This window comes from Rhamphochromis sp. 'chilingali' (assembly GCF_963969265.1).
Source record: "Rhamphochromis sp. 'chilingali' genome assembly, chromosome: 12".
NCBI lineage: Eukaryota > Metazoa > Chordata > Actinopteri > Cichliformes > Cichlidae > Rhamphochromis > Rhamphochromis sp. 'chilingali'.
Window position 1 is genome coordinate 891,468 of NC_137939.1, and position 24,976 is coordinate 916,443.

Below are 24,976 nucleotides of genomic sequence, written 5' to 3' on the forward strand. Positions count from 1 at the left end.
TAGAAAGTATGACAACTGTAATTGATAATTTACTAGAATGTATAACAATTGAAATTTATAAGGAAAAAGAAAAAAATGTAATAATTAGCTGTATATATAGAACACCTGGCTCTAGTATTCAAGTATTTAATGACTTCATAGAGGAAATATTCTCTAAAACAAATCAAAAAGTTATGTTTATCTGTGGTGATTTTAATATTGACCTGTTGAATCCAAAAAAGCATAAAATGACCGACGAATTCCTAAACACTATGTACAGTTTGAGTTTACATCCTAAAATAACCAGGCCTAGCAGAATTACACCACATTGTGCCACCTTACTTGATAATATTTTCACTAACAATATGGAAAACAACATTGTGAGCGGAATATTAATTAATGACATCAGTGATCACCTACCAGTTTTTGCAGTTTATGACACTAATTATAAGAAAAATCAGCATGAAGAACAACTGAGATACAGACGTGTAAGGACGGAAGAAACTATGACTGCATTTAAGAACGATCTATTAAATCAGGACTGGGACAAGGTGTACAAAGAAGCTGATATTGATATTGCATATGGCATATTTTTAAGAATATTCATGGAGTTGTACGATAAAAACTGTCCAACAATAAAATACAACAGAAAGCACAAATATTCAGATAGACCATGGCTCACTAAGGGTTTACAAAATGCATGTAAAAAGAAAAATACACTCTATAGGGAATACCTAAAACAAAGAACAAAAGATGCTGAAAATAAATATAAAAAATACAAAAATAAGTTGACCAATATTTTACGTGTATGTAGAAAGGAGTATTATAGTAAAATATTGAACAACAATAAACATAATATGAAAGGAATATGGGATGTTTTAAACGGTATCATTAAAAATAATTCTGGACAACAAAGTTATCCTCAATACTTTATCGATAATGGCAATATTATGGAAAACACTGCTGATAAGGTCAACAGCTTTAATCATTATTTTGTAAATATTGGACCAAAACTGGCAGAACAAATTCCTGAGTCACTGCCATCAGTAGACTGTAGTGAAAACCTGATTGATAGGAACCCTAACTCAATGTTCCTCACATCAGTGGAGGAAAAAGAAATAATTGACATTGTACACATGTGTAAATATAAAACATCCACTGATTGTAATGATATTGACATGAAAATCGTCAAGAAGGTCATTGAAGGAATTGTAGGACCTCTAACATATATTTGCAACTTATCATTTCAGACGGGAAAAGTGCCAAACAAAATGAAAATAGCTAAAGTTGTGCCGCTGTATAAAACCGGGGACAGACGCCACTTCACAAATTACAGGCCTGTTTCTTTACTACCACAATTCTCCAAAATCCTAGAAAACCTGTTTAATAAACGATTAGACAAATTCTTAGATAAATATAAATTACTCTCTGACAGTCAATATGGATTCAGATCAAAAAGATCAACATCTCTGGCATTAATCGAATCAATTGAGGAGATTACGAATGCTATAGATCAGAAACAGTATGCAGCTGGAGTATTTCTGGATCTCAAGAAAGCATTCGACACAATCAATCATGACATATTAATTAATAAACTGGAACGGTATGGGATTAGGGGGGTTGTACTGCAATGGGTGAAAAATTATTTAAGTGACCGGAAACAATTTGTGAAGCTGGGTGTCCATTCCTCATCATGCTTGGACATTGCTTGTGGTGTTCCACAAGGCTCTGTACTGGGTCCAAAATTATTTATTATTTATATAAATGATATTTGTAAGGCATCTGATATATTAAAATTAGTATTATTTGCAGATGACACAAATATTTTTTGTTCTGGGGGGAATCTAAAGGAGCTGCTGGATACAATTACTTCAGAAATGTGCAAAATTAAAAAATGGTTTAACAGGAACAAACTATCGCTAAATCTAAGTAAAACTAAAATTATCTTATTTGGGAATTCCCTTAGAAATGCACAAGTGCAGATTCATGTAGATGGTGTGGAAATTGAAAGAGTACTTGAACATAAGTTTCTTGGTGTGATTATAGATGATAAATTAAACTGGAAGTCTCATATAAATCATATACATAACAAAATTTCAAGAAGTGTCTCAATCTTGAGTAAAGTAAAACACATTCTGGACCACAAATCACTCCACATTATCTATTGTTCCCTGATTGCACCGTATTTGAATTACTGTGCAGAGGTTTGGGGCAATACTTACAAATGTTCGCTATCATCAATCTTTATATTACAAAAAAGGGCCATAAGGATAATCCATAAAACTGGTTACAGAGATCATACAAATCCACTATTCTTAAAATCAAAAATTCTAAAATTCACAGATCTGGTTCATTTTCTCACAGCACAAATTATATATAAAGCAATAAATAACCTGCTTCCTGACAATATTCTAAAAATGTTTTCTAAAAGGGAACGGGGATACAATTTGAGGGGGGAATTAAATTTAAAACATCCTCGTATCCGTACAACATTAAAAAGTTTTTGCATCTCTGTGTGTGGAGTGAAGCTGTGGAACAGACTAAGTAAAGATATGAAGCAATGTCCAAGCATGGCGCAGTTTAAAAAGCGGTTTAAGGATATGGTTTTTACAGGGTACAGGGAAAAGGTAGAGATTTGATAGGGTGTTCTTGTCTAATATTTTCATGTGTGTGCGCATGCACGGGTTTGTTGGTATGGGTATATATGTATGTGTATATGTATGTATGTATGTATATATATATTTAATATATATATATATATATATATATATATATTAAATATATATAAAATTGTAGGTTGTGTATCCTTCAGGTGTTAATGGGGTTATTGAAAATGTGTATATGTGCGTATGTGTGTATATACGTAGGTATGGATAGATAGAAACATATATGTGTATATATTAAAAAAAAAAAAAAAATTACACATAACATATAATGTAATTACAAGGAGGTATTTCTGTAGTCTATTGATACTAGATAGTGGAAAAGGGGTGGGATTAAATAAGCTTATGCTTCTTCCTGCTCCTTTTTGAACATGGACGTTATTTGGAGTTGTGGTTGCTCGTTTTCCTTTTGTTTGCTTTGTTCATTTGTCTCTTTTCATTCTTTTTTTTTTTTTATACTTTTTCAACATGTTCAAAATAAAGATTCAATCAATCAATCAATCAATTCCACTATTCATTCACTCTCACATTCACACACTGGTGGAGGCTACAGCTGCCCTGGGGCAGACTGACAGAGGCGAGGCTGCCATATCGCACCATCGGCCCCTCTGGCCAACACCAGTAGGCGGTAGGGTGAAGTGTCTTGCCCAAGGACACAACGACCAGGACAGAGAGCCCAGGGATCGAACCGGCGACCTTCCGGTTACAGATGCGATTCCCCCTGAGCCACGGTCAACAGAAAGAAGGCCTTTAAATTACAGGGCTGCTACTATGTCCCGCAGCATTACTGGAGTTATCTGAAAACACATTATGTTCCAACACAACAAGTTAATGCTGGAGGACCTGCTCATGTCCACTAGGATTGAAGCACATCAGCTAGTGATAATTGCATACTATGGTGTGACTTGCTTTGAGCACAAAGTTTTCTGTTTTCAAGGCTTCTGAAAAGAATAAAGTGCATGTGTGACTAAAGATAATGACCTTATTTACAATCCCAAGAGTACATGTAATAAAATAGTGAAATCAATGTTGTTATGTCAAACCTTTTGCAATCAACACAGATTTTTCCATACAATCATTACTCTATTTTTCAATCTTTATTGTTGTCCTACCACTCACAGTTACACCTCATTGTTCTGCACACCCAGCTTTGCTTTCCTCTCTTCAACAGACACACAACATCTTGCAGGAGCTTTCTTCTCTTCAGGAACTCTCTGCAGGAGGGGGAGATACAGGAGAGGTGGAGGAAGATCTCAGCCTGGGCGTTTACCGTCTTATGTAGTCTGGAAGATGTGTGGATGGTGGGGTGGGTGCAGTTTTCTCTGTGGTGGGGTTGGGTGGACTGTCCAGGGCTCTGTGGAGCCGGGGGGCGCTACTGCACTGGGCCCCGGTCTGATGGGCCTGGGCCCCCCTTCCCTGGCGGGTCGCGGAGGGTGGGAGTGCCTACTGGGGTCAGCGGGGGAGCTGGCCCCAGGGAGGGGTTACCTGCCCCTCCCTTCCTTCCCTCCCCATCTCCAGCTGCCTCCCTCTTCCCGCTCCACCACAACCACCCACACATGCAGGGCCTTGGAGTGGGGGTATGTCACCAGGGTGCAGAGGAGGCTACCCCCCCCCCCCCCCGTCCCCTTCTGGCTGCCTCTGCCTCAATTTTATCCCACAACTTAGACATTCACATTATTCACACTCTCATTACACATACATATAGGATCTTGGGGGTGGGCACAATCACGGAGTCCAAATCACCATCAGGGTGTATACCTCACCCCTGACGTCGTTGCCCACCTCTCAATTTTAAATACACTTAGTCATTGAGGGCTAGCAGGAGGGACCATGCGCTTACCTGCTGCTCCTTGGCAGGTAGCTCCATGCCCTCCTGGGTTTTAATTGCACCTTAGAACACACATGCATCAACACTACAATGAGCGGGTGGAGGGAGGTTTGGAGTCTTCTCTCATCCCCATTCTCTGCGGCCTGCTGGAGCGGGAGGGCTAGTAGGAGGAGTTGGCCGTCCGACTGCGGTCTGGGGTGTGGGGCCTCCCTGCTGCTGCGGAGTCGGGGTGGTCTGCCTCTCCCCACCGCAGGGAAAAGGGTAACACCACCTGGGTCTGGGTGCAATTCCCCCCTCCAGGGGCAAGGGTACCTAGACCCGGTTTGTAGAGTACGCTTGGGGAGTGTGATTGTGTGTACAGCGTCTCTTTATGTCTGTCTCCACGTTGGTTGAGTGTGGAGTGAGTGCATATGAGAGCATGAGGGTGGGAATGGATGTTTGTGTCTGTGTGTGCCTGTATGTCTGTGTCTATATGTCAGGTTGGGTATCAGACGCCACCTCTCTGGGGACACCTCAGGCCCTCCAAGGTTTGGAGGCCTATCTCCACCCACCACCACTTCCCCTGCCGGTGGCGGACTCCCTCAGGTGTCGGTGTGTTGGTGGTTCTTTGTGTCTGGGGGTGGGCGTCCGGGTACACACCGGCTCACTCCTTGGCGGCCGCTTGTCGGGGCCTGGGGCCTGGGGCTCGCTCGGGCCCCTTTGGAGGTGGGGTGCCCCCGGCCTCTCGGCCTGGGGCTCGGTCACTCAGGCGCAGCTGGGGGCCGGCGGAGCTCACGGGCGCGTCACTGCAACTCCCCCTGACTTCTGCTCCGCGGCTGCTGGGCGAGCCCTCATCTGGGACTCTCCTCAGCTCTTACTGGAACAGTGGCGCGGCTGCCCCTCTGTTGGTCTTCCATGGTCTCTTGTGTTCTGGGGGCCTCTGGATGTCTGGAGTTTTGATCTCCTCCATACCCGCTTCACACCCTGGAGGACGGGGCTGTGGCCCCCCCCCCACACTCCCTAGCAGATCATTACATGGAGAAACCTTTGGAATGCAAGCATGCTGATCCACACAGGTATGCACACATGGGTATTCACAGACGCGGACTAAAGCTTTCTTGGCTGCTACCTCAAAGCACACTGTGCGCTGTCTATCTTGCGTGCTGCACAATATCGTTTATTATTTAGTAAATATTGATATCTATGACTAGCTAGTTTATTGTGATGGTGCTTTGTTTTCTCTATTATTATGTTGCTCTTTGTTGTTTGCTGTCTCCTCTGTTTGTTTGTTTGTTTGTTTGTTTTTCTTCTCCATACAGGTGACCCAGGAGCTCTTTTTTTTTTCTCTCTCTTCCCCCCCCTTCTCACCGTCTCTTCTCCCCTTTGGTTTTCTTTCTTTCTCTCCCCCTCTTTCTCTCATTCATTCCCCCTGTCCTATTTATTAAAAAATAAAAATAAAAAAATGACAAAGGATGAACTGAAGCTCTGCCATCACGTAATGTCGCATACTGCTGTTTCTGATGTCATTTAAAAAAAAAAAAAAAAAAGGAAAAAAAAAAAAAAAAAGACACACAACAAAGTACCTAAAGGTTTAGTACTAAACTCTGCTACAACTGCTACATCAAGGCCTAAAAAAATAGACGAGCAAACCTGCATGTAGACACAAACAACTACATACAAAGAGAACTTGATAAATGAAATGTGTAAAAAAGGGCGGCTGTCACACTAACAATGCTTCTGTCTGCTTGGAGGTCATCATTTAAAGACTGCAGACATAATACTGGATGTGTTGGTATCTATGATTGCCATTTCATTGTGGTAAAGTGTGAAGTGATTAATGAGGGGGAAAACTTCACTCCACAGTAATTCTGAACCCCAATCCCCCAAATCCCAGCTCATTTTACGCGTCACCAGAGCACACTTCAACTTGGCCAACTCGCTCATAATCTCACAGCTGTTTGGATGCCCCGCCTTTGTTACACACATACACACACAGACGTGCACAAAGTGAATGCTTACACTCAAAACATCTGTGGACAGACATGACTATATGAACAAAACTTTAGCAAGAACGTGTGATTTTTACTGATTACTGATTGTATGTTAACGACTCATGTCGGGGCCCCAAAACACTAAACAAGATAATGATGTTCTTTTAACAAAGCTAGAAAAATTCATATGAGAAAAAAGAAAGAAGAATATAAAAAAAGCATCCTTGTGTGTTTTGTTAGCCTCTGCATGCTTGTCTCACTACAAGTGGATGAGTCTGGTTTGATGAACAAAAGAGACTCAGAGAAGCTCGTGAATACGTGTGTTTGAGCATGTGTGTCTGTGTGTGTGAAGGACAACGAGACCAGTGACTCCAATTTGCAGTCTAGTGAATGTACTAAACCACTAAAACGAGCAAAAAGAAGAAAACTGGGGTTAAAACAACAAACAAAAAAACTGTGTCGATGTTTGAAAAAGGCCATGAAAATAAGTAAAGGGTAGACGAAGCTCAAGGCACCATTACTATCAATTTAAACACTCGTCCTGTTGTTTCTTTCATTCTGTCATCCTTAAAGACTTGGTAACAACATTCAATACACAGCAGTAGATGTCAAAATCAACAGGTAACAGCCTCCATTCAGGCTGTGCAGAAAAACTCCCCAAATCTTCTCGTGTATTTTGCTAGTGAGAGCCACCCAGACCAGCTAGTACAACTTAATCTTTGGGGCTTTTTGGAGTTTTCTTGTAAACAAACCGTTTTCAAATTCACTGTTAGTCAGCAAAACTCAATGTGTGCATCTCGAGATCTAACAACCACTTTTCCTTTCTTACTGGAAAATGCATTTTTGAAAGCATTTCAAAACATGCAGCACTGACGTTCACGTTCACTAGCCTGGACCCTTTTTCCTCTTAATATTTAATAGTACATTGCTGCGTGGTTAAAAGTAGAATATATAATACTGTCTATAAGAGCGGACACACCGTCTGCATAATGAACTCTTTATACACTCCATGCTTGAAAAATATTTTATATGTAAGAGTTTTTGGTGTTTTGCAGTATGACTGAATTTACCAATATATCAACGTCATCCCTCAGAAAATAACATTTTAACTCTGATATGAAACATTTGCATTGCTTTTTGGACATTTCGAAACGCAGGCGATTTAATAACCTGCCGGACGAAGACCTTGGTAAATTGTTAAATTAAATCCCAGGACAGAGAAATGCAATTGGGAATTGATTGTCCTTAGGATGGAGTGCACTTTGGGCATGTTTGTGCTTTCAGGTGGTTGCGTGTGTTCTTTAATGGGAAAGTACGAGCATGTTTTCTCCTAAAATATTTTCACCAGAACAGACGTCTCGCACTGTCATCATTTAACATAAAGGGCCACAGATTCCCCAAAGCCATGTTTGTAATTACAGTGAACATGGCTCAGGGAAGAGGAGGAGACAGGAGGTGAGAACACGAGTAGAGCTGAGGTGAGGAGAGGAAAGAGAGAAGTGGAAGGGCCTCAGGCTGTCACGTAGTTGTGGCTAATTCTGTTTGTTGCCATCATGTCACTGAGGCACTATTGAGTGTGTCTGTCTGAAGAAATGGGAGAAGAAGAGAGAGGGGTTGAGAAACTGTTTGAAACAATTGCAGCTTGACAGATGTTGCATTCTGCTCCCTGTGAAACACTCTGTATACTTAAGTAGGGGACAGAGGCGCCAGCCGAAATCCACAGCAGGAAATCACTGCTGGATCACAGGATCTCTCAGGAAACGCCAAGCCATTGCTGTGCCCCCCTCCTCTTATATTCTCCCTTGTATGCCAGCCGACAAATTGTTCCCTCAAAAGAAGAGCGCTGGCCGGAGATGAAGTGGAACAATTAATTTCACGCTTGTCCTCCTTGCCTCAAAAGCATGTTGGTCTGAGTCCTGTGTCTGGTGGCAAAGAGACACTCGCCAGAGATTGTAAACACACACACACACACACACACACACACACACACACACACACACACACACACACACACACACACACACACAGATAATGTAGGTAAACTGTAAATTCCAATCAAACACACATTAGTGAAAGAGATCTTTTTAAAGATCTTTTAAAAAGGCATGGATCATAAACTCCTCTTGGCTGGCTACCGCACCTTCCCTGCTGCCCCGCTTGCCGTAACCCAATCTATCAGTGGAGGCGAATGGAGAATTAATCATTACATGGACATGTCTCAAAATTCGATCAATACACTTTGAACGAATGGGGAGGAATGTGAAAACACATGCATGCAACCACAGCCTTGACAGACCACTCAGTCATATAGTGAGACGAGAGCAGGGCCTAAAAGGAAGCAGATAAGCAGCTGGAAACAGCTATCATGCACAGTGGCTGTTTGGCTCCTCAACTTTCAGCACATGGCACAGCACCCAGTAAGAAGCTGAAAATGCAGTGGCAAACCAACTGGAGATTTTTATTATTTTGGGGGGTTAGAAAGTAAAGATCGTCATATCTTAGGCCATTAAAGAGGAGATAGACACACAGTAACACACTGTAACTAATAAACTAGAACTGAAGGCTGTTTTGCGTTGGGCTTCATTACAATGTTTCAAATTCTGGTATTTTGTAGCTATAAATGTTCTGTTATCTCTAAACAGATACTCCTGTTTTTAGACAGACAGACTTTACACAGCGGGGACAACAGGCATAAACTGCACTATTGCACTATTATTATTAATGCAATTATTATTATTCATTCCAAATTGGTTGCTGGAGATGTTTTAGTCATAACTAAAAATGAGATGAAGGAATAATTAAGTGAACTACAATATGTTCATTGTTTCAGGTTTGTTGTGCTTTCCCAGTGTCCTGAGTATAAGAAAAGGGGAAATGGAAGGATAATAGATGAATGCAATGAAAAGGACCAAATGAATAACGTGTTATTCTTGTTTAAACTTTTTGTAAACCTCTTGAATATATGATGAGTGTCTATGTTGCAATGTTTGTGTTGCAAGACAGACACAAAGAAGCCAACATGCAAATATTTCTAGACCTGACTGTACATTTGTTTGTGACAACAAACACATTGCTTTGCTGTAAAAAAATATTACTTACAGAATATATTCATTTTTGTTGTTGTTGTTTTGTTTTTTCCCACAAATCTACCACATCAAACGCAGGCCCCCAGATTTTTTGTTCTGAATTTTTGTTAGAATTTTCTTTTTAAAACTTTGAATTGTACCTTAAATGAGCACTTTAGAAGTAGAGATGATTAATATTGTTTTAAGTGATTCGACATCTATAAAATGCACAGAAAGTTGTCTTGTGTTATTTTTACATATAGCTACTTCAACACAAGCAATCCAGCAGCACCTCCTGACTGTGTGCTGCATTCACACAGTGTTTAAAAGCTGCCTGGAGGCTACTGAGAAGAACAGCTGTACACCAACACAAACACACACATAAGGCCTTATGGCGTAGCTGGTAGAGATGCTCAGGAGTTTGTCCCAGGGTGCACTGCGTCTGTTAGGTATGCACCATTGCCCCGCGTAGTGGGTGCCAAATCTGAGCTCTCTCTAATGACCGACATCTTTCACTGTCCTCACATGCCACACCATTGTGGTGTACCCACAACCTACACACACACACAGAAAAACAGAAGCTCCTGGCTAATCTAAGCCAGCGTGAAAACATATCTGCCCCCAATTTAATGCATTTTTGAAGAAAATGCAGCCTTTGCGTTAAACCGTATAAGTACAAGGATACATAATCTTCACTCTTTTTTGGGAAGCATGATACAGTTCACCAGAAGCACAACGGCACCAGAAGCAGGTCTAATCTGATCACACAAAACTGATTAATAGTCCACCACCTATCTGTACATGCTTGAATTGAGTTGGTTTCAACAAAGTCCTGGAAAATATTTTTCATGCTTAGCAACACATACAATGTGGCCTGCTGCTTCCCAATTCCACTCTCTGTATTTTCACAGCCTCAGATTGATTTCAGCAGCAGCTAGCGTGAAAGTGGAATGAGAGAGCAAAACATTGTGGTGGATATATAAAGGCAATATTCATCCTTGCAAGTGGAGCTTTATTACACTTTCTGGACTGCAGTTTCATTTGAGTTTGCTTTGAAGCCCTCACAAAGAAAAAAAGGGGGGGGGGGGGGGGGGGTAAATGTACCACATACGGCTGGCAAGAATACTGCTGAGAACCGCAGAACATTTATCAGCAGACACCATGAAGTTGAACTGAACACATAAACATAATGAACAATTTGATGTAAGTGTTGAACATAAGCTAATGATGTTGTACTGTGCTCAAATGACTGGGTTAAACAATATATACAAAGTCTACAAATCACTCCATATTTACAGTAGAAGCACAGAGTCTCCAGTGCCCGAGTCTTTTGCCAGCCTCTAAAACATGCAGCTACCTGGGTTTGAAAGATTTGACAGATTGCAGTTGCAATGGCAAACATCACTGTCACGCTAATGCGACCTGAAGATCTTGTTCCACATCATTTCCCAGGAGCGCACTGGGATGAGATATATGCGCATCACAGAGTAAACTGCTTTTGCTAGCACTGAGATGGTGCCTGCTTTGTGGGCTACATGTGGGCATGCATGACGTCAGTATATCCACAGTGTTAAGGACCATGTAACCAGAATGCCACAAACATTGTTTTAAAACATATTCATCATGTGTTTTTCAGTTCTTGTTTGTCTTAGCTGGCAACACTGTAGCCCATGAACTTCTCACATGGACAATGCTTGCATACAGCGCGGCACCATCTATTTTTTTATATATTTATTCTATCTATATTATTCATCTATTTTATATATATGTTATATATGTTTTTCAATATAACAGCAAATCATTTTAACAAATGAAGCTTTCAAAATTGAATTAAAAAATACTACATAAAAATATCATATAATATTAAGTGTTTTTCATAAGATATTACTCCTCTGTGTGTTGCTACAAGCATCAGCTTTTATTTATAGCATGATATTCAGTTTTGCTGCTCAAATTTGACATAACATCAAGCTGCAGTACAACATGCTAATGTTGCTAGTAATTTCTTTTTTTTGGTTCAGCAAACCTTGGGGACCTTATATAGACACTTCACCTGAACACTTGAAAGGTCTAATAAAGTACAATTAATCTTGTCTGTAAAAATAAGTCCTTTTTTATAACTTCGCTCTGTTTCACTATGGGAATCACATTGGTGTGACCAACTACAGAAGCTCCAGTGACACCACGTCTGTCTATGACAGCCCTGTCGGGCCATGATCAGGGCGCCACCCCCTCTTTGTAACACAGCCGGCCCTCCTTACTCATTCTCCCTTTCTTCTTACTTTGAGCTTCCTCAGCACACCCAGACTAACTTGGTTAGCTGCTTAACAGTTCTCAGGTGTCCTGTAGAAGAGTACACTGCCGAATGCAGTTTTCTAGTTCCAGTCTGGATTGTGCTGAGTCCTTCGAAAGAAGTGCACTTATAGTTACGCACTGTGGAACAGCAATCATGTCAAGGTGAGCTGTTCCAGCAGTTCCTGGTTTAAGTTAACAAGGCAGCTGATGTTTGTGTAACTCGGGCTAACACGTTACAGGGCACTAAACATGCCAACCCCCCGTCCACCACGAGCTGGATGGACATTAAGGAATAAGAGTCCTCACTCTTGCCCCCATTGTTCGAGGACCTCCTCGACCAAAACAATACCCTTGCCCAAGAAATCTCATATCTCTAGCCTAAATGACTATAGACCAGTGGCACTAACCCCGGTGGTGATGAAGTGCTTTGAGAAACTTGTGCGTTACCACATTACAGCAGCCCTACCCAGCAGCCTTGACCCACACCAGTTTGCCTACAGAGCAAACCGATCGACAGAGGACGCCATAGCAACAGCACTCAATGTAGCATTAACACATCTGGAGAGGCAAGGAAGCTATGTGCGTATGCTCTTTGTGGATTATAGCTCGGCATTTAACACCATTCTTCCATACAAACTGGACGCCAAGCTAAAAGACCTAGGGCTTCCTCACAGCACCTGTAAGTGGATCAATAGCTTCCTCACCGACCGCAGACAGAGAGTGAGAGTGGGATGTTACACATCTCCAGCCCTAAATCTAAGCACTGGGTCGCCACAGGGCTGCGTGCTTAGTCCACTGCTCTACTCGCTTTATACACACGACTGCACCCCCGCCCACCAGAGCAACGCCATTGTAAAGTTCGCAGATGACACTACTGTGGTGGGGCTCATATCTGGGGGAGATGAGTCTGCCTACAGAGATGAGGTGGAGCGGCTGTCTTCATGGTGCAAGGATAACAACCTTCTCCTAAACACGAAAAAGACCAAAGAACTCATAATTGACTACAGAAGACACAAGACAGAAATCCAACCACTAATCATCAGCGACGACTGTGTGGAGAGGGTGGCAGACTTCCGCTTCTTGGGAGTCAGCATAGAGGGAAACCTATCCTGGAGTGTGAATACCTCTGAGCTACTGAAAAAGACACAACAGAGACTGTACTTTCTGAGAGTGCTTAGGAAGAACAACATCACACAGAGACTGCTGGTGTCTTTCTACAGAGCCTCCATCGAAAGCATACTAACGTACTGCATAGGCATATGGTACGCTAGCTGCACAGTGGCTCAGAGGAAAGCACTCCAGGGAGTAATCAACGCTGCCCAAAGGACAATCGGCTGCCCTCTCCTCAAACTGAAAGACCTACACAGTTCCCGCTGCCTCAAAAGAGCCCATAACATCATAAAGGACACCTCACACCCTGGACACTCCATGTTCGAACTGCTGCCTTCAGGTAAACGGTATAGAACAACATACACAAGGACTAACAGACTCAAACACAGTTTCTACCCAATTGCAATATCATGTCTCAATGCTACTAAAAGCAGATGACTTTCATTGCCCCTGTTGTCATTTGTGCCCTTGATGTTGGAATGCTTTCAGACATGTTTTTTTGGATGCGCTAACAAATTGATTGAGTGATTGATTGTTTGAGTGATATATCAACTAGGTCGTATGTTGAGTGTCTGTATGGGGCCTTAGGCCTGGATTGCTTGGGTGTATCTACGGTATGAGAATACTGTATTTTATATGTATTTCTATCTTTTATATCCTATCATTATAGTTTTTAAGTATTTAATTATAGTTTTTAAGTATTTATCTTTTGTGATGTTGCACTGACCAGAGACATCTTTCAATTTCACTGTACCTGTGACAATGACAATAAAGAATATTCATTCATTATGAAAAAAGAAAAGAAAAGAATATTCATTCATTCATTCATGGGCAAGCTGGGTGGCGACAACTCTGCCTTCCACAACCTGGAGGACACCAGGAGTCTAGGCCACGAAGTGGAGCCGAAGTTGAATAAATTGGCTACTGCCAAGCTTGATATTCCAAGGCCAACAGCCCAGGATGCTATAAGGGCAGAATGCGACCTGTTTGATGGCAAGAGGCTCCTACTAGCAGCAGCTGTGAGGGGTAGGCAGAGTGGGGCCAGAATGTAGACAGGAGGTCCGCCAGATCAAGGTAGACCTTGCTGCAAGCATTCCTGTGCAGCAGCTGCTGCAAAGAGCAAACCATCACACCCAGAAACAGAAAAAGAAACGTTCAGCCTAGCATGCCAGCAACATTCTGTGTCCCTCCTCTCTTCCCCCCAAAGAGAAGGAAGGTGTTGGAAGGAGTAACCAAATCACTCAGAAGTCCCCAGTTCACCAGCAGCACTCTCTCAGTCCCCATCTCCTCTAGTTCAGGGAGGGAGACTCTTGGACAATTCACACCAAGCTCTCCTAAGCACTTTGTCAGTGTCACCAAGTACAGCCCAGGGTCATCAGACACTTTATTGTGTTTGGGGGGTAACAAAGGAAATAAAGTGTGCATTCCTGTAACCTGGCGGTTTACCAAGGGCAGCCCCCCACCACCAATTTCAAAAGAAAAACAAGAGCAGATCAGAGGCTCTGGTGCCGTGAATCAGCTCACCGGCCTTGGTTTCACAGTGAACCTGGAAAAGAGCTACTTGGAGACCGGATAGTGTACACAGTACCCGGGGTTAAGACTCCATCTCTTATCGCGTCACACTTTCAGAATGGAAGCTCGTATCCTTCAGTCACTGTCTCTCCCTTTTTCAGCTGGGGAAAATAACATGCGATTCAAACTCTGTCTCGGCCTCATGGCCTCGGTAATATTTGATTTGCATTCGGGGCTGCTTATGATGAGGAATTTTCATCGGTGTATCACATCTCTACGGGTGTGCCCTCACCGCCAATCTCGGTCACAGTGTAAAAATAACACCGTTATGTATCGTGACTCTCCGGCCATGGAGGAATCCACCGGCTTTTGGTGACTCTGACCACAGATGCATCCCTGTCAGGTTAGGCTGGAATCATGATGGCTCACATAAATGTGCTGGAGCTCCGCACAGTGCTCATTGAAGCACTTTCTGCCATGTCTCCGGGGGCAACATGTTTTAGTGAAAACAGACAACTCCACAGTTGCCGTAGCACATGGCTCTTCACCTTTTAAGCCACTCACGTGCCAGGTATTCTGTGCACACTGTTCGGAGAATGGAGACTGCACCTGCAGGTTATGGAGCAGATATGGCAGAGATAGAGCCAGGCTTCCGTAGCTCTCTAAAACACAAACTGTCCAGTGATTTTCTTCCTGTTAGACGCAGATGCCCCGCGGTTCGTGGATCCGCTGGCCCACCCATGGCCAAACACACTGCATTATGCTTTCCCCTGCTCAGCCCGATCTCTCCAGCATTAATCAGAGTGAGGGATCAGGGGCTGTCACTAATTTTAATAGCTCCACAGTGGCCATCCAAACACTGGATAGCAGAATCATTCAGCTTCTAACGGATGAGCCAAGGCCACTCCCAATCACAGGGGTTTCTGTCTTAGGTGCACAGGGAGATACACCATCCTCACCCACACCAGGTTGAAGTTTCTCTTAAAACTGCTCCGCTGTTGGCTCTAACCACAGCCAAGCGAGTTAATGAATTACAGACTCATTCAATTTAACTCTCTTGTTTGCACATGGATCCTGGATTCACTAAAGCATGTTTGAGACCCAACCCAACCTTTGGTGATGGATATATCATCCCGGTGATCCACAGCAGAGCTGCTAGCATTTCCCACCATCCTGGGTTTTACACGGAGATGTGTCAGTCCAATTGTTGCAAATTTCCGCCAGCAAGCTCGACTACAGACATTTGTGTGTTTTAATAAGCTGGATGTTGCTGCACTGTCATCCCTGGCTCAGGCATTGCTGGAATCTAGTGCCTCGGGTCCAGGATCTGAGATCCTCGAGTAGTGCCGGAGCATAGCTTCAGAGGGCTGGCACAATCTTGGAGTGAGCTACATCTCCCATAGTGAGAAAAAGAGTGTTCTTTGATAGCAGAGTGAGGTGTTTCACCAACACTTCCCTCCCTGCTTGAGCACTGCTTAGAATGAGGAGGGGCTGGTTGGCTGTGTTAGGATGAACATGGACAGATATGGTGTCATATGAGCTTCTGTAGTTGGTCACGCCAAGGCAGTTCCCATAGTGATACACCTCACTCTGTCATCAAAGAACCAGGAATTGTGTTCAGTAACACAAAATTGTTTAGCAAGATAGAACAAAACAACGATGACCTACCAAATGCCTGCAAAGTTTTGATTCTGATAGCCTGCAAATATTAACTTTAAATATTAACTTTTTAAAGACATGCGAATTTCAGGTAGCTTGATTATGAAATAATTAGATTATTTCATATTTAAGCCACATTAATACAACTAGTATTTAAAAGCTTCTGATAAGGTTTACAAAATAGCCACTTGGTAAGTGTACAAACAAGTCTAACTTTCCTCCGAGCACATCTAACAGTGCTGCACCATCAGTTCAGCATCAAGGTGTTCGACGGTATATTTGGCTATTTGTTCATGACAGCATTACCTTTTATTTGCAAACAAGCAAACAGATAACAGTAGAGAGAAAATATGGTCATCATAGCCCTCAGAAAGTTTCAAAAATGGCAAATAAATTCACAACAAAACATTTTGTCATATTAAAAAGATACATCACACACAGCATTGATTTCAACACACATTTATTCTGAAAGTGATCATTATTATTGACATCATTGATTTGATCCAGTGTCTAACATCTGGTCTAATCAGCTGTCTCATAGCTTATTGCATCGTCTTAATTTCATCACAAACTCTCACACCTAGCAATGGAATTTAAATTCTCACTTTATGGATGTGGTGCTGCAGTCTGAGGTACTTAGTTGTGCTCTATATTATTCTGATGCCTTCTGTCTTTGTTCCATGCCAAACAACACCATGTAATCAATACAGGTCAGGATTGATTGATACTGATCCCCAGTGTCCTATGCAAGTAATCGTTCGTCACTGCTTGCTGCTCAGCATTGCCTCTATGCCATCCGCACATTAGGCACTGCTAATTTACTGTAGTCATTTAATGTATGCGTCACTATTACTGTTCCGTTACACTAACACACAGGGGTTTTAGTATGCATATCAGACAAGATCTGTTAATAATACTCATGTGTGTTGCTACATTGCTATTCAGTTACAACTGTACTCCTCCACCCTGCGTTGTGTGCATGTGTTAGTTGCTTGCAAGTGCAGGTGAAGGTCATGATGAGGAGGGGCCACTGCTGTCCCACTGAGCCGGAGTTGGCAGCGCTCTTACAGTCTATAAGAAGTGTTGTACAAACAGGGCGTGTTGAAGGACTCCATAGAGCACAGTAAAACTAAATGTGTTTATGTGGGTGTGTGTAAGTTCGCACAGCTGAAGTAGAAGCAAAAGGGTGACTTGGGACAAAAGCTGTCAGCAAGAGCACCGAGTGCAGGGCGTTGTGCTACAGCCAGCGGAACTATTTTTGCGGGTGTGGGCTTAACACTTGCTCCGAACACTGCGGTGTCCCAAGATCGGCTTCCATGTATTCTGTAGTGCTGTAGCTGCATCCTATCCATTATTAAAGCAGAGGGATGGAGGGAGTCAAGAGACTTTGAGAGAAAAGGCGAGAGGGAAGGAGAGAAGATTAACTGAGGGAGATGCAAAGAAGTGCATAAACGCATGGGTGAAAATATTGACAAAGGAAAGAGTTGACAGAAAGGTGAAAGCCACAAAAGTGAAAGAAAGAAAGAAAGTATAATGAATACGTAGAATGACCTGAGCATGCAGCAGTTTAGGACACATAGACACATACGTGGAGGGATTTGTGATTGATGGCGCAGCTATAATGACAACGATGTTCATTTTCCTATTGACAGCATTTCTTTATAAGAGCAATCCTTACCTACAGCATGCAGGGTGGATCCAGACAAAAGGCTATGTGATTGATGTCGACAGCTGCAAATCACAGACAGTCCTTCACACGGTGCTGCGCGCCTTAATGTGCTTAATAGTACTAGTTCCACCCCTTTACCAAGTTGGCTAATCTTTACTCTCTGTATGCAGTTGAGTCTGGTGCACGCCAGGTGAACAATCTGTCATAATTACACAAATCTGTGTGTGTGTTCATTAATGTCCTGTGCAGCCACAGTGAGATCCTCTTTATCTGCAGGGCAACAGAGGCAGAGCTGAGCCGCCGATGACAGTGGATATTTATCTTCAAAGTTCACATTCATCATCCCAGCAGCACCAAGCAAACACTAGGTGTGTATATGTTTGTTTGTCCATCTCTGGCGGAAATGTCAGGAACTGGACACAAAAATTAGCTTCTTTGCAAATGTAAATCAGCAACTAAATCAAATATATATACAGATAAATTTTATAAATCAACTTGGAGAGAATTTGGGGAAAACTCACAAAAACCACACAACAAGCCATCAAAAGGCACTTGACTTTTCTAAGCTCACAAATACAATGTCAGCAGTTTAGCTCTTTAAGAATTTAAGTTCTTTGATCTGGTAGCAAAGGGACCTCACTGCTTGCTCCTGAGCTCTCTACAGTAAAGAAAGGGTGTTTGATTCATAGTGGCTTTCTCAAGCTTTTCTCACCAACAAAGCACTAATTACAGTATGAGTGAGTGGCTGTGTTGGCTAAAGCAGGCCAGCTAGGACATGAAAGGATAGCAGCACAGGCTTCACTCCTGTCAGCTAACGCTGTAATTAACTCTGTGACACGGCATTCCTCTTTCTTTTCCTGCTCTTCCTCGCTTACACACACCTTTACATATCTATCTTTGTGAGGACATTCACAGAGGCTAGTCCTTTAACCTAACCTTAACAATCAGCTGAGGCTGTGGCCAGACTGCAGGGAAATAAAATTCATTTAAGAGGGACTGTCTGTATTATTATTCACAAGTAATTCTAACAGATTTATGAATCCAGACCCTTATTTGCATAGAAAAATGGACCAAGTGAGCATGATTTCTTATAAAGCATTTTTTAAGCTAGTTGCCATATTCAGGTGGGAGGGTCGAGCATATAGTTCAAGTTAATACTAGTTTGGCAACAAAGGTGCATCTGTAGTGTGATGAATGCATTGCACAGACGCAGTTATCTTCTAATTATCTGATAGGGTCACAAATAAAATACTGAAATTCCACTCACTAAAACTATAGCACAGGTTCCTAGGGCATGGTGTCAGTGCAGGAATCTATATACTGTGTCACAGAACTGGATTAAAATAATTAAACAAGTCACCAGCGCTACAGACACGGAGTGCCTCAATTTGGCGCCAATCTCAAGTGGCCATTCAAGGAACAGCAGTTCTTGGCAGTGCGACGTTGGCTTCACTTTCAGCATCTCACACTAATGACTGTGTGTTGCTGTTTTAACATAGAAAGTTAGTAGCTATGGCACTATTCCCTTTATTCCTCATCAGAAGATATCGCTTGTTAGATTGTGTTGTTCCTTCTAGCTTTACCTATACATACTTTTTCCTGTGCCAACGGGCAGTTTATTTTAGCTCAGGATGAGTAGTTTGGAGACAAAATTAGAGAAGCAAGGTGGAGATGATTTGGACATAGGTGAGATGAAGGAGGATGTATAGTGAATATATTGAACAAATTATTATGGATTGAATATGGATTTGCCAGGCATAGGGAAAATCTATGGGACAACAAGACTGTGGCTTCATAACAGGATAAACCAGTGGATGATGTCACTGCAGCTACATCCATTTCTTATACTGTCTATGCCCTGAGCCAATTCTAGTCTTAACCATAACACCAAGCCTTATCCTTCAAAAAGCTGTTTGCAGGGTGTGAAAAAGGGAAAACTGAGGGAAAAGGTCCTCGCTTCTTCTAAAATGCCTTCCCCTGATCTGAAACTCAAACTGGTCCTCACAGGGGTATTCAGACCTGTCCACCCACACACACACACACACATCACTTTCTCACCTCTTGCCATCTAGGAGCAGCGAAGGAGTCAAATTTAGCAAGATCACGCTTTGGTCAATGAGAACAAGTGAGGGTGGGAGAGGGAAGCGAGGAAAGAGATGGGAGGGTTGGGGGAGGTAAGGGAAAGCGGGACAGTCATCAGTACACACCCTTACACACTCCCTTCTCTCACCTCATTGCCAGCCATGCTGAACCAAACCTGACAGCTATTCAATTTTCCCAAAGCTAAATCTAATCTGCAGCCGTCTCCCCCTCACTGACACCGTGTTACACTGGAACGCCTCAGTCATCACCCACCCTTGGCAGCAGACTGGCACCATCATGCATACTTCAACCATAAACACACGCACACACACGCATGCACATAGAAATAGAAAGTCAAATAAAGGGCAAAAAGAGACAAAAATAAAAGTGCTCTTCAAAATAAGTATTTTTTCTTCTGTTTTTTGATAGTCAAGTGAAAACTTACATGAGCCACAATTTTAGAAAAGCTTTAGTCAGGCCACACACCTCAGGACATTTTTCAAAGTTTATAAAACAAGCTGATAATATTCACATATCTAAATGCTGTTTTAAAGCTTTATCTACAAATGTAATTCTGAAGGATAATTACCATGGCCCTTAATTTCTGCAGCTTAATATATAACGTAGTCACAGTTATAGATACTTGTTATTATCCAATGTGTAATTTGGGTGCATTTGCAGAATTTAAAATCTCTCCATAAAATTCCAAAAAGAGAACTATGGCTATTGGAAGACCCGTTGGGTGTATTAAGAATTTCATTCCCACTTTAGCAACAGACCCGCTGCTAACAAAGAGACCGTTTGCTTTGTAAACATAGAAACGTTCATTTATGTATGAAAAAAGGTTCTTCTTCTTTTATTTAAAATGAAAATTACACAACATTTGTAGAATAAATAAAAAATGCTAAATGAAATTTAAATTATATAAGTTATAGTCAGTCATGCTGTCCTCCAAATAAGTAATTAATTTGAAATGAGGGTTTAAAAATATATATTTAAATATACATATATATCGAATCATTTCCATTTCAAAAGCAGGCAATTAGTCGTGCTGTTAAAACTGGTTAGTGTGACTAAAATCTTAATTTGAAATAAAACCAGAATTTTTTCTACAAGTTGTAAAACATCCTTCAGAAGATCCTGATATGGCACCGAATGACATAAATGATCATTTGTGTTTTTATTAATGTGTTCGTTAGATTTCTGAAAGCTTATGTCAAATAAACCGCTTAGTACTGGCTTGTAATACAAGTGTATACAAAGCAGAATTGACCGATGTATGATAGCATTTAATCACATGTCGTATTTGTTTTGTAAATATCAAACTGGAAAGTTTTAATTTCCAAACGTTCTTATTGACAATACTTCACCAAAATAAGGAGATTTAAGAAAAGCTTTGCACGGTGTGCGCTGCTGGGATGGAAACTACAAGATGAACACTGTCACTATATCATATAAACACATATTTCATCTTCCTTGAAGATTAGTCCATCCATCAATTAAATGAATTCTGTTAAGATAATTGAAATAATCCCAGCAAAACAAATTTTTTGCTGTTTTTTATCCTCCTTAACCTTTTCTCTCGATTTCAGAGAGACACACGTGGAGCACGTTTGACTGGAGAACTTAACAACTATTTTCTTTTTGAGGAGCCACTTAGCTCGGTCTTATTCAACTCAATCTTGAGGATTCTTGTCAACTGACATGCCAGTGCCTTAAACCATTAAGCCCTTCTGTAAGAGTAAATGATGTGGCATCGTTGCATAAAAAAACTATATGTGCACCCACACACAGACACGCACACTCTTCTTCCCCACCCAAGCAAATCGGTTCCAGCGTAGCCTTGTCACACATCATTACACCTTCACGTCACCCTCTGCTCTTTTTCTCTGCGTATGTGCCTCTGTGTGAGAGATGGTGTGTGCATGTGCGACTGAGCACGCTTAACGTACTTTAGGTATGCTAACTTAATGCACACGGTGCAAGCACGTACCCTGTTGCCTACTCCTCGCTCTCAGATTCAGCTTATGCTTTTAAAAATAGGATCGCAGACGTGCATTAGGAAACTTCACATAGCCACAGTGGCAATCCTGCTGCCTGATCATTTTTCTTGTATCTTCCATTACCAAAAGGCTTGAAGTTATTTCAGCCTCGCATAATGTCCCACTTCTCTGATTCCAGAAAGCCATAACATCAGCGAGCTGAAAACTGGTCCAGCCAGCCAACAACACGCACACAGACGCAGCCATCGCAGCCAGCCTGGCTCTTATAGACAGGTTGCTCAATGATACATGAAATTAAAGATCTCAACAAAATAGCAGTGAAGAGGGTAAAACACACAGAGCTAATTCTATCAGTGGGAGATGGTTAATGTGTCTCCAACAGAAATCTCCTTTCCTTTATATCTGTGTGTGCGAATACAGCTACACTGCGCTGAACATGCACCGCTAGTATGCATATGAGAAGATGAGTCGCTAATACTGGATTTGTAACAGACCGAAGGCATTATTGATCATAGCTTTTTTTCTTCTTCACACAAGCACACACACACACACACACGTGTCCTGACTGGTATAACCTTGAAACAAGAGCTGTTTCCGATGGATATAGGAAGGGAGCGATGGCGTGGGAAGGGATGACAGATCAGAACCGCAGAAGAAGGACAAAAGAAAAATCTGCTCCCAACTGATTTTATTCCCAACAAATCAGTGTCTTTGCACTAAAGTTGAAATTTCTCAAATGGATTTGAATTGATGAAGCTCAAATCCTTTTGAGAATCATACTAAAAAGTCACCCAAGTCATAAACATATTTAAAAATTATTCTGCTTTTATTCTCACTGAAATTACTGAAAAGATCTATGTGAATTATTTCTGGCAATATTAATTTAGTATACTAGCGTATTTGAATTAGGGCTGTTACTCAGTTAATTAAGCAGGAATTAAGTTAACTGTTTCTAGGCTTTGTACTATTAATTATGATTAACAACACTTGTGCACTTCTGTAGAATATCTCTTATTAAGGAAGATTAAATAGGAAGTCAAATCAAGCATCAAATTAAAGCAGAGTCAACACAAAGGAAGTATCGAATTCAATTAGCGGCATTTTAATTTGACACACAAAGAAGCAGCATGAAGCACAATAGGTGCAACACAAAACTGTTAAAAAACAAAGTGTAAATGCCGCTGAGCACTATTTCCTCTTCATGGTACTTCTGTGCCAGGGTAATTAAGATTAGCGTACTGTTTAGATTATATTCTGTGCAACAAAGTAATTAGGAAACTTTAAAATTTGCAATTTGTCCACTAGAAACTATTTCTTTCTTCGTGCTGGTTTGATGGCGAAGATGGTGCTGAACCGAAAAAGCGGCATGTGTGCGACTCATACAGAAGTATCGTCATTTCCAAGGGAGTTTAGTTACGCTAGGGTCAGAAAGATAACTGAAGAGAGGCTGAGTCCATCTGTCCTCTGCCTGGGGGAAAAACACACGCACGTTTTGGTCTTTTCTCTTCACTACCATCCTCGTCTCAGTGTACAACAGTGTACATGCTTCATTCTTTCTGCTTATTTAAAAGCATATGTGCCCTCAAGGTACATGTGCTCCCTTCTCAGCATTCCTGGACAAAGGCTATTGGACTAGACTGGACACACAACATGGCATAATAGATGGGATGATGTGACTTGTTAGCAAAACTTACAGGTGTGTATGTATGTGTGCATTTACACATCCTGCACATCCTGTGGGACTGTGCATGTGGACACAATTGCATCATAACAGTTTAGTGTGGAAAATGCACTTTCCTGACAAAGTGGTCGCCAAGTCTGTTCTTTGCTCAATTAACCCAGAGGCCTTAATTTGCATTTCATAAAGAGGTCATTACTCTGTAGGAGGGTTATCTTCTTTTTGGAGGCAGAAAAAAAAAAGATGGAAAAGGGGGAACAGTTTTTATCCTGTCAAAAAGATAACACCAGTCAGCTGCCTTATAGACACCTCAGCTTCACTACTGGAACTTTAACATTATGCACTCCATACTGTATATAAGTGCCACTTGTTTTGCACATATTCAACTCTGTATATTTTATATATTTTATTATTATTATTATTATTATTATTATTATTATTTTATTTTATTTTTTTACTATTTAATTTGTAAAAATGTGTATACACACACACACACACACACACGTAGGAAAATATTTAGTATACACATCCAGAAATGCATACACTATTATATATTGTACATATATTTATTAGTTTCAGGTTGGCCATTCTTGTATTTTGCTCGTTTGTGTTGTTGTGTTTGCACATCTCTGTTGCTTGTGGGGCTCGCACACAAGAATTTCACTCGCATGTGCTGTGCCAGTGTGCCTGCACATGTGATGTGACAATAAAAGTGATTTGATTTTGATTTGATTTATCAGCTGCTGATGAAATCCATGCTGTAGGCCCACGTATAACGATGTGACTGCGCACATGAATATGAAGTGTGTGGCCACGTACGTTGGGCGTGGAACTGTACATGACACACGCGGCTCCCGTTTTCTTTGCTCCACGTCAGACCTCCACCCTGGCCTGTGTGACACCTTACAGCAGGGTGGTCCTTTGCACCCAGCAGAGTCCTGAGATTGTGGCCACATGTGTAGCATTTTGTCTGACTGCCCACTGAGAGGTTAGTTTCAACTTGGCCTTTTATCCACTAATTATCCATTAGCCAGTTTTAACTCAAGCTTCATAAAGTGGTCCTCCATTAGGGAAATTTGCATTCCATCATAACTCGAATCTTGCATTAATGCCACAAAGCAGAGTGGAAGAGCGCCGAAAAGAGATTGCAGAGAGGCATAAAAAGAGGTAAGGGGGTGTTACATGTGTGAGAAATATAGCTTAATGCTTTTTTTCTGACAGTAAACTTGTGTGTGTGTGTGTGTGTGTGTGTGTGTGTGTGTGTGTGTGTGTGTGTGTGTGTGTGTGTGTGTGTGTGTGTGTGTGTGCATGAACGCAGTGCTTGAGAAATGACACCTATTTAAATGGCATGTGTTCCGAATATGCTTTTAAATCCATGCTTACACAGTCAAAGTGCATTACTGATTCTCAAGTGGCTAAAAAGCACACATCCTGCCGTTTAAGAGCAGAAAAGTGACATTTCT

At 41.6% G+C, this 24,976-nt stretch overlaps 1 protein-coding gene across 1 annotated transcript in view; it reads right to left on the bottom strand.

Moving 5' to 3' along the window:
* cacna2d3a (calcium channel, voltage-dependent, alpha 2/delta subunit 3a) overlaps positions 1-24,976 on the bottom strand; it is a 141,738-nt gene that overhangs the window by 115,472 nt on the left and 1,290 nt on the right. The gene's annotated exons all lie outside the window — the stretch shown is intronic.